Here is a 5,710-nt window from a genome sequence, read left to right on the forward strand (position 1 = left end):
CCGCTCTGCACGGGCTACGAAGGGTCAGCTACCCCAACGCTACCAAGTGTGATCATCATGGCAGGGGGAATGTGAGGACACATTTGATGTAGGGGGGGTGGATGTAGGCTGGTGCGCTAAGCGCTGGGGGTGGGGCTCAGCCGCGCTGGCTGCCATGGGTGCACCTGAACTCGTTTGCTGTAATTGACAGGCGCACCTGTGGTGGTTGGCGGCGGATGAGCAGGGTATGGTTTTAAAATGGTGTTTTGCTCATTGTTGGGGAGAGCAGGGTCAGAGCAGGGCTGCTGAGCTGTCTGCCACAAGCTGTCGTGTCGGGACGTGGGCTGTAGATGTGTCCATTGCGTGCGGCCGGTCGCGTTGGGAACTGTGGGTAAGTTGCATTTGGGTATTGCGCGTGTTATAGCTGCAATAAGTAATTAAAGAGCCCACGTCCGGCAGCAGTGGCTGAGAGGCCAGCAGCAGCACGGGAATTTGGTTTGTTGTATTTTCGGGGGATTGATTATTTCTCCCCCGCTGTTGAACTGTGTGTGTGTGTGTGTGTGTGTGTGTGTGTGTGTGTGTGTCAGTGAGCGAGTGTGTGCGTGTGTGACCCAGCGGTACTGTGTAGTGACATTTGGGTAGCTCCGCTGAGTAGGCTACATAGGAGGACTGTACAACAGTTAGGTCTTTATGGGTGTAGTGAATCCTACTGTAGTGTGGCCCAGTGTGCAACGTGATGTTTTCGGGCATTAATGAGTGTCAGTAATTATGGTTTGCCGTGGTTGCCTTTCGTGCACTGATGAGATGAAATGACTATGAATTGTTGTTATTTTCCCTATTTATAGATTGCAGTGGTGTGACTTGTGTAACTTAACGTAACCTAACTTAACTTTTGTACGGTCCTCTTGTATCTCCAGATTGTGATTAATTTATGCAAAACGCACACAGCACTTTATACCGCTGTTGGTTGAAACACTCTTGTATTTTATTTATATTTTCAATGTTGTATTTTAAATCATGAATTGTGAACAATAAACTACCATCACCGTTATTCCCTTTGTCTGTCTTTCCTGAATCGTGTCACTAAGTGTCCAATAGAACCTGTGGTCTAAATTTCACCTCTTACACTTAGCTGCATCCTGTTGTGTCGTTATTATTATTATTATTTTATTTCGTTTGTTCCATGTGCAGCCCTTTGGTTGATGTAAGCATATTGTAGGATCTCTCTTTACAGAGATTATTTTAAGGTCTATGTGAAAACACATCAGGCCAACTTCAAAGTGGCTGCATGCAAACTTTTCTTTTGAAAGTCGCTTTGGTTAGCGTCTGCCAAATGCAATGTAATGTAATGTAATGCAAACTTAAGTTGTTCAAAGTTTTGTAGGCACCACGTCACACTAGAAAGTAAACATACAGGCATACAAATAATGAATAAAATGATCTCAACACGTTATGGTACTAAGGCAGGAAGTCATCAGGTTTATAACATTCAACACAAACTGGTGAGCACAGATTTACTGTTGTTTTTTGTTTATTTCCTAGATATTCTAACTGCTGCTTGACAGGAGGATGAGGTAGCTGCAAGATCTACTGAACATGAACGATGAAGAGCCTACTGACAGCTGTTGGCTGTTCGCCTAATGCACAAGTACAGTACTCATACCTTTTCTATGTAGGCCCTATGCTACAGCTGCCAATCTGTTACTGGCATTGTAACTAAGCAAATATCACTGCCCTTTCCCAGTTCATTACTGTATTACTGCAAAAGTAATGCATTGCTGTAATTAAATATTTTTTTCCCCATTAAATCCAGTGTTGACCTGGGTGTTCCCTATTCAGATGCTGCTGCCGTCAGTCCACGGATGTACACAAACGGGTCACCTGAAGGAAGAGGGGGGTCAACGAAACCAAACAAGTTTTGAAAGCAGAGGTTGGTTTTACCATTTAATCCCTCTCTCTCTCACACACACACACACACACACTGTCAAGTCAAGTCGGTTTTATTGTCGTTTAGTAGAGAAAGTGCGCTCAACTCCGAAAAGTTTCTTACAAGGTCTTTGGGTGCGAGCAAAGTTCATGTATAGTAAAAAAGCCGCACTCCCGGATCAATTTCTTGCAGTTTTAATACTGGGTTAGCACGGCAGACAGACAGACGTTTCGGCCTAAGCCTTCTTCAGCGTCTTTACTGTCTTTACAGGTTTTATTGTCTTTACATGCACTGGTCATACAAAGAATTGAAATTACGTTTCTTACTTTCCCATGCAGACATAGACATAGCCTTTAGGTGTGGACAGGCATAGACAATTAGACATAGACAGTAAGCATACATTACACCTAGAGTACCTATACAATACCCTTACAGACATATAAAGTGCAGACTGGGCAACAGCAGACATAATAGAACATGTATTAAGAAGAGGTATTGTAGTGCATTTTCAGTCATGTCCTATTGTGACGATTCTGACATGGTGATAGTAGCATTGTGAAAAATAATTAATATAAAGTAAGCAATTGTAATGTGCAATATGTACAACTAGTGGTAGCTAGTTTTCCAGTACAGCCATTCAAGGCATGAAGCAGCAGCAACGTGTGTGTGTGTGTGTGTGCTTTTGTCTTGAGTTAGTTCTGTGTGTGTGTGTGCGCACGTGTGTGTGTGGATAATAGCACTAGGCTGGATAATAGCACTTGGTCAACATATCCAACAATGACCTATTGCACAGAAAGATCGTTGAAAATAAGATCCCATGGAGATGTTAGAAAGGGAAAACTGCCTTGTGGGTAAATTTGGATATGATAATTATGTACACTATTGATGTTTTCAGGGTTATCCAGTTGCATCCAATGCCCACTAAAACTTTTTTACTTCAGTTTATAAAGCTATCTCCCAGATTACTGATAAACTCACATGAATTGACTTATGAATGCTACACAGCAATTGACAAGTGAGCTGTATCTTTACATATTTACTGAAGTGAATAGGTTTATATATTTACTCAAGTAAATAATAAGTAGCCTAAGCAACTGTTTTTTTACTGAAGTAAATTTTGCAATGTATCGCGATGCATCGAAATGACACCCTATTGCGATGCATCATGATATAATCGCATAGTGGCATGTTAATCGTGAATCACATCGCCTACCCCTTGCCAATACCCGCCTCTAATATATGACAGTGTGGTTGCTTTATAAGAGAAAATAGGTGATAAAGCTTGCAGCTTGCAGTCAGGACATTACATTACACTTAGCTGACGCTTTCATTTTTTATTCAAAGTGACTTACAATTTCTATTTGTCAGGGTATATTTGCTGTTGCCCAGTCTTGCACATAATGTCTGTATGGGTGTTGTATAAGTACTCTAGGTGCAATGTATGCTTACTGTCTTATGTCTAATTGTCTATGCCTGTCCACACCTAAAGTCTATGCCTATGTCTGCATGGGAAAGTAAGAAACGTAATTGCAAATTCTTTGCATGACCACTGCATGTAAAGAAATTTTACAATAAAGCCGACTTCACTTGACTTGCTCAAGGGCACTTCAGCCATGGATGGAGATGTAGGGAGAGGTCGGGCCTGCCTTTTCAACTTTTGGGATTTGTTGCAAGGGTGACATTTCGAATGAGCACATGTTTTCCTCAGAACAATACGGTACTTCTGCTTGGCTAATACAACTAACATGTTGTCTTTGCACAATGTTACATATTATTATTAACACATTGAATGTTTTGAAAATGTTTTGAAAATCACAAAAATCGATTCGTACATTACACTTGGCCGATCCTCTGATCTAAAGGCATTAGGGTCATTTCACGTGAAATCAGACTCTTTGGGACTCGACCGACACAGATTTCAATCATACTTGCTGTGCCTGTTTAGTTTATTTTTCTTTATTTTTTTAGTATTCGATTTTTAACTTTTCAATGTATCATAACTCATATTCTGATGGTTGCTGTATTCCATGCTGTGTGTGTAATTTGTAGAGCCAGAAAAGAGCTTTCAAACACCTCAGACATCTTTTTGTGACTTACCCTGACTGATATAATCAAGGCTGAATGTATAGTGTCCTACTCTCATATGTAAACCTTTGCTAGTCTGTTTCTCTCTTAATATTGGTGTCAGATTCACACAAATGCAGTTCTAGGGTGCTACCTTGCTACTAAACAGGCACAGCAAGTACGATTGAAATCTGAGTCGGTCGGGTCCCAAAGTGTCTGATTTCACGTGAAATGACCCACTAACCATTGAGTCATGGCTGCCCCTGTCTAATCTTTATTATTTGCAAAACTTCAGGTGACATTGCCAGTGTGTCCAACTCTTCAGAGGAGAGCCAGTGGAGGTGGTACGCACATCATCCAGGACCAGTTATGGACCACCAACACCTCTGCCAAGTCTATCTACACTTCTTGTGAACCATGTTAAAAACTACCACAAACACTACTCGTAAACAACTGAATCTATCATTATATACTGCATCACGCCATGGTACTCTAACTGCACCTCAGACCCTAAGATTTTACAGTGCATCATCAAAAATCTCTGTGGATCACTGGTGCCTAACTCTACACATTAGAGAGATTTCTTCAGTGCATGTGCGATTACACCAGGAATCACAGCAATGTTATTGTGGGAAAAAACAATGCCCCATACATTATTTCATATTAGGCACATTTACACCCATGACATTCAAGATCTCAACTTATCTACGCTTCTCTGTCTCCAAACAATGCACTTGTCTTTATGCACCTGTCCGCACCCCAGGAACCACTGATATAGACAACAAGCAAGAAATCAATGCACCTAAGTACACTGAAAGCAGCAAGTTGTCTACTTCATCTGATGCACACCCACAGAAAGTAACAAGGCAACATGCAAAAACAATGTTTTTAGAGTGTTTGTTCACTTGCAACAGTTCAAGCCTGCCACACAGTCAGTTTGCAGGCCCAGCACACTTGCACAAACATCGCGGTTACACAGCCATCATGATGTTCGCCTTTTAATGAAACAACTCCTTCATGTTCCATGAATCACTTAAAAACAAAAGATTGTGTGTACACGTTGTTTGCCACTGTCTGTAGGTAGCGAAGCTTGTGAAGAGTCTTTCCTTTGAATGTTGCTGATAATTTCCTTTTTCATTTTTTTTTTAACTTTGATATAAGTGTGAGCTTCATGTCATTTAAATATACAGTCTATGTACTACCCAAATCCCAGTTGGGCTTAGTGATTACATTTGTTGATTGCACAGGGTAGAGTGCAGGGGCCTATACTACAGGATAAGTTAAGAGGCAAATCATCTAATACAAGAGCTTTTCTAAACAAAATGAGGACCCCAGGCTCTTCTATTAGACGATTTACCTCTTAACTTAACCTTAACTTATTCTAAACCAGCTTTGTAGCATAGGCCCCAAGAGACATGCTCACGCTATCGGCTACTGATAAATACAGACTTTAACTGGGGGCTGAATCCCACATAAAACATAGGTGAAGGAAGGAGGCGAAGGACAGCACTCTTCAGATTTTTCAGGGCACACCTACCACTTATGGGTGCAATCACCATTACATGTGAAGAAGGGCTGAAGTAACACTATCACATTGTTTACCTGATTGTATTGTTTACCTGATGTATTTGTTGTAACAGACATGAACAACATTTCAGTTTCAAAACTGAAGCTGAGGGGTGTCAAGTACTGTCATCATTAACAAGTATTATACCTAGTCAATTCATCTGTTGTCAGTTG

General features: G+C 41.1%; 1 long non-coding RNA gene across 1 annotated transcript; it reads left to right on the forward strand.

Moving 5' to 3' along the window:
• Nucleotides 1–1,275: 1,275 nt before the first annotated feature.
• On the forward strand, nt 1,276–4,407 carry LOC134443997 (uncharacterized). The gene is made up of 3 exons (XR_010033831.1): nt 1,276–1,627; nt 1,793–1,909; nt 4,266–4,407. It is a non-coding gene; the product is annotated as an uncharacterized LOC134443997 (long non-coding RNA).
• Nucleotides 4,408–5,710: the final 1,303 nt, after the last annotated feature.

This window comes from Engraulis encrasicolus, unplaced genomic scaffold (assembly GCF_034702125.1).
Source record: "Engraulis encrasicolus isolate BLACKSEA-1 unplaced genomic scaffold, IST_EnEncr_1.0 scaffold_41_np1212, whole genome shotgun sequence".
Classification (NCBI taxonomy): Eukaryota; Metazoa; Chordata; class Actinopteri; order Clupeiformes; family Engraulidae; genus Engraulis; species Engraulis encrasicolus.